Source organism: Panthera pardus, unplaced genomic scaffold, assembly GCF_024362965.1.
Source record: "Panthera pardus isolate Hobbes unplaced genomic scaffold, ASM2436296v1 HiC_scaffold_10, whole genome shotgun sequence".
In the NCBI taxonomy this organism is placed as follows: domain Eukaryota; kingdom Metazoa; phylum Chordata; class Mammalia; order Carnivora; family Felidae; genus Panthera; species Panthera pardus.
The window spans coordinates 55,025,333-55,038,418 of NW_026526655.1; the positions used below are offsets into that span (position 1 = coordinate 55,025,333).

The 13,086-nt window shown below is 40.5% G+C and overlaps 1 long non-coding RNA gene across 1 annotated transcript; it reads left to right on the top strand.

Annotated features, from left to right (window-relative positions):
- Positions 1-581: 581 nt before the first annotated feature.
- On the top strand, positions 582-4,342 carry LOC109269867 (uncharacterized). The gene is made up of 2 exons (XR_002081296.2): positions 582-722; positions 4,138-4,342. It is a non-coding gene; the product is annotated as an uncharacterized LOC109269867 (long non-coding RNA).
- Positions 4,343-13,086: the final 8,744 nt, after the last annotated feature.

The window sequence follows — 13,086 nt, forward strand, 5'->3', positions numbered from 1 at the left end:
GCTGTGGAACTTGGGCAAGTGACTTAATTCTTTGAGCCTCTGTTTCTATAACTTCAGGTTAATGATACCTCCCGAGGATGTTGTTAGAACATTAGAGCTAATGTTTTAAAGTACCTGCTGCAGAGAAGATTTTTAACAATCATTAATATTATTCTATACATACTGAATGCTGTTATGGGGGAACATAGTTTGGAAGATGGAAAGATAAGGAAGCCTACTTCACATTATTGTGACAGGCCCTAAAATGGCTTTAGAAGAATTTCATAGTATTTAGTTTGAACACTTACACAAAAATTAGTTTTTATTCTGTGATCAGAGTCCAGATATTATTGGGGTTTGTTTTGTTTTGTTTTGTTTTGTTTTGTTTTGTTTTGTTTTGATGTAGGCTACGTGTTTGGGCTACTATATCAAAGTACCATAGGCTGGGTGGCCTATAAACAACAGATTTATTTTTCACAGTTCTAGAGGCTGGGAAGTCCAAGACCAAGATGCCAAGAGCCTGCTTCTTCATTGTAAAGTCACTAATCCCATTAGTGAGGGCTCCACGCTCCTGACCTAATCACCTCCCAGCAGCACCCCCCTCATATACCATCACTGGGGAATTGGTTTCAACGTATTAGGTAGAAGCTAGACACAGCAGTGGAAGGAATGCCCCAAGGCAGAGTTCCAAGTCCTTGAAGGGGAACGCTAGAGACATGAGCTGGAGGCCAGGATGGTTACAAGTAAGCTCCACTTTAAAAGCCAGGGTGCTCACTATCTTGAACTTGTGGCTTCCAAGACCTTGGGCCTGACAGAGCAAGAGCTACAGGTGCAGCACATGCCCTCTCCTCTTTCACCTCTGCCCCAGGGTAGCCCCTAGACTCTTTGTAATGCATATGCATTGGGGAGCCTAGGTGGCTCAGTTGGTGGCTCCATTGGTGACTTTGGCTCAGGCCATGATCTCACCATCCCTGAGTTCAAGTCCTGCATCAGGCTCTGTGCCAACAGCTCAGAGCCTGGAGCCTGCTTTGGATTCTGTGTCTCCCTCTCTTTCTCTGCACCTCCCCTGCTTGTGTTCTGTCTCTGTCTCTCTCTCTCAAAAATAAAATAGAAAACATTAAAAAAAATTTATAATGCATATGCATTGTGGATACACCCCGCTCTCCACTCTGCCCCATGGAGAAAGGTTTCCATGACAGTTTGGTAAGAACCTTGTCAGGTCAATCCCTCATTCCCAACCTGTGGGAGGAGTTTCCCAAATGATTGGAAAACAGCCTCCATTAGAGACCACTCCACTGGACCTCACAGTTCCTCCCAGACAACCTAGGGGCAAGTTACACTTGGTTGGCTTATTCTGAGCTCAGATCCCCATGTAAATCTTCTCGTGGAGAATCCAAGGACCAAGACCTCCATTCACACAAAGCAGACTCACCGGTAACAAACATGATTTTTGGGTGGGGGGGAGGCACAAACATCCAGTCTATGGCGCTACGAGATCACACAAGATGGGTCATCAAGGGGCACCTGGGTGACTCAGTCAAGTGACTCTTGATTTTGACTTAAGTACTAATCTCACGGTTCCAGGGTTCAAGCCCCAAATTGGGCTCCACACTAACAGTATGGAGCCTTCTTGGGATTCCATCTCTCTTCCTTTCCCTCTACCCCTCCCCTCCTCGTGTGCTCTCTCCTTCTCTCAAAATACATAAATAAACTTAAAAAAAAAAAAAAGATGTGTCATCTATTTGTCTTTGTTAGGCCCTGGTATTGGGCACTTTACAGGATGTTTTTTCTTGGTCAATGGGGAAGTATGTTTCTCCTTTATAATCTTATGAAATAGGGGCGCCTGGGTGGCTCAGTCAGTTAAGTGTCTTATTTCAGTTCGGGTCATGATCTCACAGCTTGTGAGTTTGAGCCCCGTATCAGGCTCTGTGCTGACAGCTCGGAGCCTGGAGCCTGCTTTAGATTCTGTGTCTCCCTGTCTCTCTGCCCCCTCTCAAAAATAAATAAACATTAAAAAAATTTTTTTAAAGCTTATGAAACCACCCTGGTTACATGAACTTGAAAGAAGAGATCTTCCTTTAGTTTTCTTTCTAACTAGCCTTATGTGAGTTATTTTCAGAGCCAGGCAACAAAAATATTTCTTCTAGAGGCAGTCATTCCAGTGGAAAATTTGAGATTTGAATCATAGGTGAAAGAACTAGATAAAGTTCTAGATATCACCTCCAAATTTGTCATTAAAAAAGTTGGGACTTCCTTAAGAGAGTTGGTATTTGAGGGGCACAGTAGGTTAAGTGTCCAACTTTGGCTCAGGTCATGATTTTTGTGGTTCTTGGGTTCAAGCCCCACACTGGGCTCTGTGCTGATAGCTCAGAACCTGGAGCCTGCTTTGGATTCTGTGTCTCCCTCTCTCTCTGCCCCTCCCCAACTCACACTCTGTCTCTCTCTCTCTCAAAAATAAAATAAACGTTACAATTTTTTTTTTTTTTTAAAAGAGAGAATTGGTGGTTAATACAGATTGCACCCATAACGTTTACACGTTTCTAGACTCCAGTTTGGGGGAAGGGAGACCAATCTTTTTTCAAGGGAAGGGGTAAATCTTATGTCTGAGTTTGGAGGCAAAAACCTGCCACTACAAATTGGCCTTGGCTAGAAACAATGCTGTCGGTTGTGCCCTCACAGTGTGATATTGAGTGATATACAGGAAGAGAATCTGGGCTATACTTCATAGTTTACTGTCGGGTAAATGAGGCATTCGACATGCAGAATTATTGTTGGGAATTCTTCTCAGTAGGAAGCCATTACCAAGGCCCCAGTACCAAAGAGAAAGCATGTTGATTCTCTTTCCTTTGACGGCTAATAACTTGTAATAATCATTACATGGGCTACTTGGTCCTGCTGGGTCCCAGCTTGTGACCTTCTTTCTGATCAAAGTTACCCTCATGGGCAGGCTGTGGTTAAATAAACTCTTTAATCTCTGTCTCCGTGAAGTTCTGTTATGCTGGTCCAAGAGATTGAATTGGCAGTCTATAACTTCCTTCTTAAACACAAAAGTGCGATTTAAAAACAACTTTTTGCTTTGAAGTTTATTATAGATTCATGGGAAGTTGCAAAGACAATACAGAGAGGTTTCCTCTATTCACCTTGTGTCCCTAAATGGTTACATCTTACATAATTATAGTACCATCTGAAAACAAGGAAATTTAACAATGGTACAAGGTGTATATACATTTATGTCATTTTATTAGTTAAATTAAAAAAAAATTTAACGTTTATTTATTTTTGAGAGACAGAGACAGAACATGAGCGGGGAAGGGGCAGAGGGAGAGGGAGACAAAGAATCTGAAACAGGCTCCAGGCTCTGAGCTGTCGGCACAGAGCCCGATGCAGGGCTCAAACTCACGGACTGTGAGATCATGACCTGACCCAAAGTCGGACGCTTAACTGACTGAGCCACCCAGGGGTCCCTTATTATTTAAAATTTTTAAAATCGTGGTAAAATGTACATAACATAAAATTTACCATCTTAACGATTTTTAGGTGTACAGTTCAGTAGTGTTAAGTGTATTCACATTGTTGTGCAACTAATTCCCAGAACTACTTCATCTTGCAAACTGAAACCTTATACCCATTAGACACCAACTCCTCATTCCTCCCTCTCCTCAGCCCCTAGCAACCACCCTTGTACTTTTTGTTTCTATGAACTTCACAGGGGCCTCATATATGTAGAATACATTATTTATCTTTTTGTGACTGTTTTAATTCACTTAGCATAATGTCCCCAAGTTTCATCCATGTTGTAGCGTATATCAGAATTTCTTTCCTTTTTAGGGCTGAATAACATTCCATTGTATGTATATGCAGCATTTTGTTGATCAACTCATTGATCAATGGACACTTGGGTTGCTTCTACCTTTTGGCTATTGTGAATAATGCTGCTATGAATATGGGCACACAAATATCTCTTTGGGACCTTGATTTCAATTATTTTGGGTGTTGTTAGAGGCTGAATTGTGTCCCCCTCAAGTTCATATGTTGAAGTTCTAACCCCCAGTATCTCAGAATATGACTGTACTTGAAGAGAAGGCCTTTTAACAGGTGACTAAGAAAAATGAGGCCATTAGGGTGAGCCCTAATCCAATCTGACTGGATTCCTTTTAGAAAGGAAATTTGGACACACTGAGAGACACCACAGGGGCATGAATATACAGAGAGACAAACATGTGAAGAAGCAGCAACAGGAGGACCATCTGTCGTCCAAGAAGAAAGGCCTCAGAAGAAACCAACTCACCTCCACCTTGATCTTGGACTTCTAGCTTCCAGAACTGTAAGCAAATAAAATAAATTTCTGTTGTTTAAGACACCAGTCTGTGGTGTTTTGTTATGGCAGCCCCAGCAAACTTTTACAGGTATATACTCGGAAGTGGAATTGCTCGATCATATGATGATTCCATTTTATTTTTTTTAAGTAACGGTCATACTCTTTTCTATATCAGCTGCACCATTTATATTCCTACCAACAATGTACAAGGTTTCCAATTTCTCCACATCCCTGTCAACCTTTGTTATTTTCTGTTTTTATTTTTATTTGTGCTAGAGTAGCCATCTTAATAGATATGATGAGGCATCTTATTGTGATTTTGATTTGCATTTCCCTAATTAGTGATGTTGAGCATCTTTTCATGTGCTTGTTGGCCATTTGTATACTTCTTTGGAAAAATGTCTATTCAAGTCCTTTGCCCATTTTAATCAGGTTGGTGTTTTTGTTGTTGTTGTCGGTTCCTTCCTTATTTTTTAAAAGTCCTTTTTTTAGACCTAAATCCTCAGAAAACCAAAGGCCATCAGGAAGAAAGGGTTTAAAGGAACCTAATTTTGGAAAGAGTGGGCAATACAGATACATAGGGTAACTATATAATTTATTGTCCAAACCAAGACATATTTGAAAAGGGGGTCCTAAAAGTTACAATTACATGTTTCATCGAAATTTTTATTTATTGACCAACAAATTCATTTTATTATATTGGTGGACGTATAAAATAGTTCTATTCAAAAACAATTTTAAAAAAGTAATCTTACCAGCCCAAGAAAATTGTGGTTGATATTTTTGTGCATTTACTTCCAGAATGTCTCTGTTTAATTTTTAAAATCATATTTGTCATTAAATTCTACGTGCATAGTTTATGCAGTCTTTTTTATTATAAAAAGTATTTTCTATGACATTAAAACTTGTAAAAATTTTTAAAATTTTCATTCAGAAAAAAATCTTTTTAAAAATAAAAACCTAGAGGGGCGCCTGGGTGGCTCAGTCGGTTAAGTGTCTGACTTCGGCTTATGTCATGATCTCGTGGTCTGTGAGTTCGAGCCCCGCGTCAAGTTCTGTGCTGACAGCTCAGAGCCTGGAGCCTGTTTCAGATTCTGTGTCTCCCTCTCTCTCTCTGACCCTTCCCCACTCATGCTCTGTCTCTCTCTGTCTCAAAAATAAATAAACGTTAAAAAAAATTAAAAATAAAAACCCAGAAAAATTATAAACATTTTTTCTACAATAAAATATGTATCTAAATACTTTAAAATAAAACAAATTTAAAAATGTCTTCATATTGGTTATCTGCACATTAAAAATCCATCAGAATAATTATTTTTGGCATATATTTGTGTACATTAATCAGTTTCTTAAACATCTCTCTTTCTAAAATTGTGTCACTGGCATTTTCTGAAGTGTGTATTTTTTAGTATGGTCTCATAATTTTTTTTTCGCTTAAAATTGCCTACAGTATTCTTTGAAGTTGCAGATTATTTACGATTATTAACATCTTCAATTGCTTCTCTTTGGTAGACCATAATATGTATATTTTAAGTTTATTTATTTATTTGGAGAGAGAAAGAGAGCCCACATGAGTGGGGGAGGGTCAGAGAGAGTGAGAGAGAGAAGCCCAACAGAACTGCAGAGCCTGACGTGGGGCTCGAACCCACAAACTGTGAGATCATGACCTGAGCCGAAACCAAGAGTCAGATGCTTAACGGACTGAGCCACCCAGGCACCCCTTCAGGTACAATGTTCTTAACAACTAACTTTTAAGTCTATGCTGATGCCTCTTCAGCAGACTTAAACCTTCTGGGGTTTTGTTTTGTTTTGTTTTGTTTTTTAACATTCTGGTTTTCATGTTGAAAGACTGAAAGTACAAACAGACAATGGCCAGACCACATATGACAATAGAGCTCTCACCCAGAACCTCTGCAGCCATTGGTTCAATCGGCCCAGAAGTGTCAGGACCTAGTCAATGGCTCCGGCTTCTGTATTTTTGTCTCAGTTTCCAACTGAGGACCAGAGAATGCCAAACATGCTTCCCAAGAGAAACAAGCTCTGCTTCTAGTGAGCCTGCCTCCATCTTGCCCATGCCAACAGCTTTCCATCTAAGTATATCTGAGATTTCTTTCAATATAGCACTTTTCTACTCCCCTGTCTGCCTTTGAGTCAGTTCCTGCCAAACACAAGTGATGGTGGCTCCCTTGCTAAACCAAGTTCTGGATAAATAGCTTCTGTTCTCATTTGGATGGTCCTCATTTACTTCCACAATGTGGTCATTGATTTCATGATGGATGAAATCGCCCATGGGGGATGATAAATGTTGATAAACATTTTGTTCAAGTTATATATTTTTCATCAAATTTCCAGAGAAACAGAAAATCCTATTTCATGTTTTGACTCCTCACCAAGTCTCAGTGCCGAGCCCACATCGGGAGCTTGCTTGGGATTCTCTCTCTTTCTCTCTCTCTCTCCCTCTGCTTCTCTCCTCCGCTCATGCTCTCTCTCTCTAAAACAGAACAAGACAAAGCACAACACTGGTTTTCTAAGGCTCTTGCCTGGTTTAGATTTTTGCTAAGGGGAAAACATAAGAGGAAAAACCCCCTATGTTGAAACATCAGTACTTTTGTTTCACTAACAAGGTATCAAAACAAAACCCACTTGTACTGGCAGAATTGTTCAGATTTCTGCTGCTGGTGATAGACAACAGACGCCACTTACTTGACATGAACCACTCCTGGCTGTGGCCTCAGCACAGAACACACATTCCCTGTCAATTCTTGTTTGTGTAAGAATGCCGTCAATAGAGTGTACAGGCATACACTTGTTCCCAGGGAGTTTCCATACTATCTTTATATTCTCAGTTACGACGGCTTTATTTAAAATTCATACTGGCTCTTTGGTGATATTTTCCTTCTGCTCCCCGAGAGTGAGATTGATAGGGGGTGACCTTTTTATCTCAATTGGCTCATTAGGCAACAAGTTCATATGTCAATGAGAATAGAAAGTGAGTTTGTTTAGAGAGCAGGGCTGAGAGAAGCATTTTATAATTTACAAACTGGACTTCTCCAATTCACACGTTTTCTCCTTTCTTTCTTTTTTATTTTTTTATGTTTATTTATTTTTGAGACAAAGAGAAACAGAGCATGAGTGGGGGAGGGGCAGAGAGACAGGGAGACCCAGAATCCAAAGCAGGCTCCAGGTTCTGAATTGTCAGCCCAGGGCCCTATGTGGGGCTCGAACCCACCAACCGTGACGTCACGACCTGAGCTGAAGTCAGACACTTAACTGACCAAGCCACCCAGGTGCCCCAGTTCTTCTCAAGTTAAGTATGTTAGAGGAGTCTGGCTCTCATACTGCTTTAATCCAGGATTTAATTGGGATGGGAGTTGGTTATTCCAAAGTCAGATCCATTTAGTACCAATTGAAACAGCTGAAGTTGTCTAGTCATTGTGCTGACCTGAGTCTAAATTTAGAATACCTTTAGTCACCCACTCTTTTAAATTTTTTGTTTAATGCTTTTTTATTTTTGAGAGAGAGGGAGAGCACGAGCAGGGGAGGGGCAGAGAGAGAGGGAGACACAGAGCCCGAAGCAGGCTCCAGGCTCCGAGCTGTCAACAGAGCCCAATGCAGGGCTCGAACCCACGCATCGCGAGATCATGACCTGAGCCGAAGTCAGATGCTGAACCGACTGAGCCACCCAGGCGCCCCCTTTAGTCACCCACTGTTATTAAAGTAGTAGCCAGATGCAGTACAGTATGATGGAGAACCCAAAGAAAAGGCTAGAGGCAGGCCATTATTAAGGAATTGTCCCATTTAAAATGTGGTTTACTGTGTTCCCACTTTCTTTATCTTTAAAGGTGTATGCCTCACTGAATGAGTCTACCCAGGGATCGATGCTTACTGATGACCCCCATCCCAGATGGTTACCTATTTGATTTTCCCATTTAATGAGCAGATTTAGTCACTTTTGTGGAAATGGAAAATCCTTTTCACAAAAAAGTTTTCAAACATACTTATTTGGTTTTAATGTAATGAAAAAAAATTTGAAGTTATTTTCTACAGAGACTTTCATTTTCTTCTGTCTGCAATCTCCAAGGGGAGCTGTATTCATCTATTCATTCATTCAATAAATATTTCTTGGGGCCCCTGGGTGGCTCAGTTTGCTAAGCAGCCGATTTCAGCTCAGATCATGATGTCACAGTTTGTGAGTTCAAGCCCCGCGTCAGGCTCTGTGCTGAAACCTCGGAGCCTGGGGCCTGCTTTGGATTCTGTGTCTCCCTCTCTCTCTCTGCTCTTCCCCAGCTTGTGCTCTCTCTCTCAAAAATAAAATAAACATTAAAAAATTAAAAAATATATATATTTCTTGCATACCTACAACATGCCAAGCACTGGTTTAGGTAAAGATGATAGATTTGTGAGAGAATCATTTTAGATGTCTCAACTCTAGCAACTATTAAATTCTATGTTATTTAGCGAGAGGTTTTTTACTTCCTCTGCATTTGCATTTTGCAACTCACCTCCTCCTGCTAGGTCAATCCATTGTGGTAGGATGAATAATGGCCCTCCAAAGATGTCCTCGTCCTAATCCCTGGAATCTGTGAATGTTACTTCATGTGACAAAAGAGATTTTGCAGATTGATTATATTAGAAATCTTAAAATGGGGAGATCATCCTGGATTATCTGGGAGCGCCCTAAATGTAATCACAGTTTTCTAATAAAAGCAAGGAGGGAGATTTGACTATGCAAAAGGAGAAGGCAGTGTGACTACAGAAGTAGAGATTAGAGAGGTGTGGCCATGAGTCAAGGAACGCAGAGGGCCATCAGAAACTGGTAGAGACAAGGGACGGATTTCTCCCCTGCAGCCTCCAAAAGAAACCTACTCTGCCAATACCTTGATTTTAGCCCTGTAGGTCTCATTTTGGACTTCTGGCCCTCCAGAACTGTAAGGGAATAAATATCCATTGTTTTAAGCCACTAAGTTTATGGTAATTCATCAGAGCACCAATAGGAAATTCATACAGCTACAGGCCTACGGTTTTGAGAATTCATAATTGTAACTTATAGAAGTAGAGTTTAGGATGTCTCTAAAATCATAAGTGTTGTCCATAAATTAGCAGCTTTGCAAATTTCCCCCACTGGCTAGAAAAAAGAAAAATTCTCTCTTATGGTTCCCCCAAATCTATTGAGAAGACAGTATAATGTGAGATAGTACTTTGGAGATTGATAAGCTCTCTCAGAATTGTCAAATTTAAAGCATGGATAATAACACTCTCATAGATTTGTTGTCAGGATTTGTCCCAGATGCTAACAAATTAAAAATAAAGCGTCTAAATGAATAATCTAAGGGGTTCTAACAATGCTAGCTGTAGGCATTTTCATCAGTGTAGCTAGACTATTTGTGGAAAAACATCTTTTTCACTGAACAAAATAAGTTTAGAATGTTCCACTAAATATCATTAACTGTGTTTGGTAAGACTGTGAGGAATTTAGAAAATGAGTTTGAACTCTCGGGGCTGATCCTTCAAACCTGAACATTGCTGATCTAAAAAGCCATGCTGGGAGAGCTCCCAGCCCTGCTGTCCTCCCATGCATTCAGATGCCCTGTAGCCGCCTAGTTAGGTGATCATTTGTATTTATCCCAATTTGCATCTAAATTTTGTACCCAGGAAGCTAAAAGTAAACCAAGAAATCACTACCTACAAACCAGCAATAGTGTATGTAACTGGGACTATGTGTACTCAGAAGAGGTTAATTCTCTGGCATGATATCATAGTTGGAGCAGGAAAGTGATGTTTATATAATCACAAACTATGCAACTAAAAGTCTCATCTACTGTGTCTCTTTGCTACTTATTTTCAATTTGTTTTCCTGTTGCTTTATTACATACAGCAAGAGGAGGGGCATTTCTTTGGGATCTTGAGTTCTTATTTTCTCAGTCTTTCTCTCCCTCTCTTTTCCTCCCTCCATCTCTCCAAGCTAAGAGCTTCTGGTATGTACGGAGAAAAGGACACAAGGAAGAAAGATTTCTTCGTGCATTCCTGCCAACCACATGGATGTTTCTCGGTATAATCCTAGGACCCCATCCCCTGGAAATGCCATGATGAGACCCTCACATCTCCGTGTTTGGACAGTGTCTGGATAAGGCACTACCCCGTGAACGTTCCACAGTGAACTGGGCTATTGAAACCCCAGGGCCTATCTGCTTAACATATTCTAGCAGGATTGAAATAGGCAGGCTGCCAATATTTTTAAGAAATTGATTTAGGGATTCTAGTGACCAAAGGTTTAGTATATTGCTTTGACACTGCCTCTGAAAATATTTCTTCCTCCACCTCTTGATAAGAAATTAGAGACTTGGAGGTCAAGAATGATAAATCTTCTGCCTACAATGTGTATGAAGACTAAAAGCAAAATACACTGTCACTATTTGATTGGCAGGGCTTTCAACAGTGACAGAAAGCATTCCCTATGAACACTCTCCTTCTGAGGGAAGACAATTGGATGAGGAAAAGCTAATCCCTAGTGGCTTTCTCAAGAGCCCGGCAATGGAAAAAACGAATCTGTGAGATCTTGAGTTCCTTGCAACCTTTAAGAACCATATATAGTTTTACTTCTATAAGCTAGAAACAAAATAGAAACCTGAAACCAGCTCTCTAAATCTTCATATAAATAAGTTCAAAATTCAGGGAGAAATCCTTTGTTCCAGAATTTGATTTGAAAACAGTTTCTACATTGTTACCACATGAAAAAAGCTGGAAATGGAAGTCAGAGTAAGTATTCAATTTTCTTTATATCCAACTTGAAGTCTCCTCCTGGAGATACAGATATTTACGCCTTTTGTGAGAAGGTCATTAGAATGTATTGCACACAAAACTCAAGTCTCTTTATGCAGTTTAAAATTTATTCAGTTTCCTGTGCTCTTACAAATGTAACATTCTGGTATACAACATTCATTGAAGAGGCACAATTCTTATTTTGAGGTGGCACAGATTAGACAATATTCTTCAGTGAGTAATTACTTGTTCATTAGGAAATTGAACTACAAGCTATTCTTCTGTAGAAAGTTGCTTGAAAGTCTATCCCTCATATAAGATAAAATTTAATTTTTCTATCTCAAAATGACCGTATGCCAACTAACAATATGACTATGGCCTTTACATGTCCAATTATAAGCAGAGTAATTTCACAGTGGAGGTTTTTCAAGTGAAACATTTAAAAATATATTATTTTCAGGGAAGAAGCTGACATGGAGGAAGAATTTGCTGCTCTACGTAGCTAGGAAAATCTGTTAGGTAATCAGGAGCGTGCTTTACCACAGAATTTCCTTGCGGCTTCCACCAGCCAGGAGCATACCATCAGCCTAATTTTACAACTTCCCTTAGAGGCATAAGCCAGGTCTAAGAGGGAAATGGAAGGTGAGTAGGAGAGGTTGAGCCATGGCTTTGAAGGGTGAAGTTCTGGTTATCCGGGCTGGCTAGAATGCTTCAAGAATACCCTTCGATGGTCTCTGGTTTAACATAGTCTCATCTTTCAGGTTTCAGGGTTCTGTCCTCCCTCCTCCCCACTTCCATATCACAGCACTGGCCTTGGGACAGAAGTCATCAAAGTGACAAAAAGCCACACATGACAGAGTGAGTCATAAGTCACCAAGCTCTAGTTGGTTTTCATTCCTCCTAGATTTTCTTATTGCGTCCCAAACGTCACTATCAGACAACAAACAAGATCCTGAGATTGGAGCAGGGACCAGGGAGTGGGGGGTTAGGCCAGCCCATGCTCATGGAGCTTTCCCATCTGCCTCAGAATTCCCTGGGGGCCAAAGGTGGTTGGTGAAATACAGATTCTTGGTCCATACTCTAGCTCTTTGGACTCAGAATCTTCAGAGGGAAGCTCAGAAATCTGTGTGTAGATAAACATCCAAGGCGATAACTTGGCCTCCGGGGATCCATCCACACACCCCCAAGGAGCATGACCCTTGCGTCACTTAGGGAGCCTAATTTTCTTTCTCAGTTTCCATTTCTCTTCTTTTCATTCTTGACTCCTCATTAGCACTTAATGTCAAGCATGCTGTATTTGATAGTCTCTGGAACAGTTTTCTATTTTTGAGCAACAGGCTTTGAGGTGCAGGAAATCAGGAATAAGCTTTCAGCTTGCAGGGCTGTCAATGGCAGGAAGCTCCCTGGACTGCAGCTACTTCATTTCCATGTCTTTTTGAGAGTTTAACAACCTTATCTCCAGATGGGGAGTGTGTGCATTAGAAAGGATGGAAAGGCAGCCTTCTTGAACACTGGAGCTTTCAAATGTTTGCGACTCAAAAGTGGGGCTAAGGTGGCAAATAATAAATGAATCAGCAAAGGCTACTTCCTTCATCATCATTAAGATGCCATCATTTCAAGAGCAGTCATTCTAGATTCCCATGGCTTTGTCGGGGAGTCGTTCCTTACAAACAAGAGGAAAATGCTTCCCACAGTACTGCCAACAACTTCGGTGTTACCATTATTTTGGCCCCCTCTCTGAAGATGGAAATGAATTTAGTAACTTACATTGCTATTTTGAAATGAAAGATAGTTAATTGTCTTCCCTTTAAAATCTAGAATTTCTACTGGGCTACTGACCTAGAACGTAAGATCTTTTGTAACGTGTTACTGTTTGATGTTGGATCCTGGGGTAGTGGCATGGGAGGAGTTTGGAGGCACACATCTCCCCATGTGCACCACAGCCTTCTAGAAAAGTCTCAGATGCAATAAATACAAGAAAATATCCGGGTTTTAAGAAGTAATGGAAGCAGAACAATGATTTCCTTGGA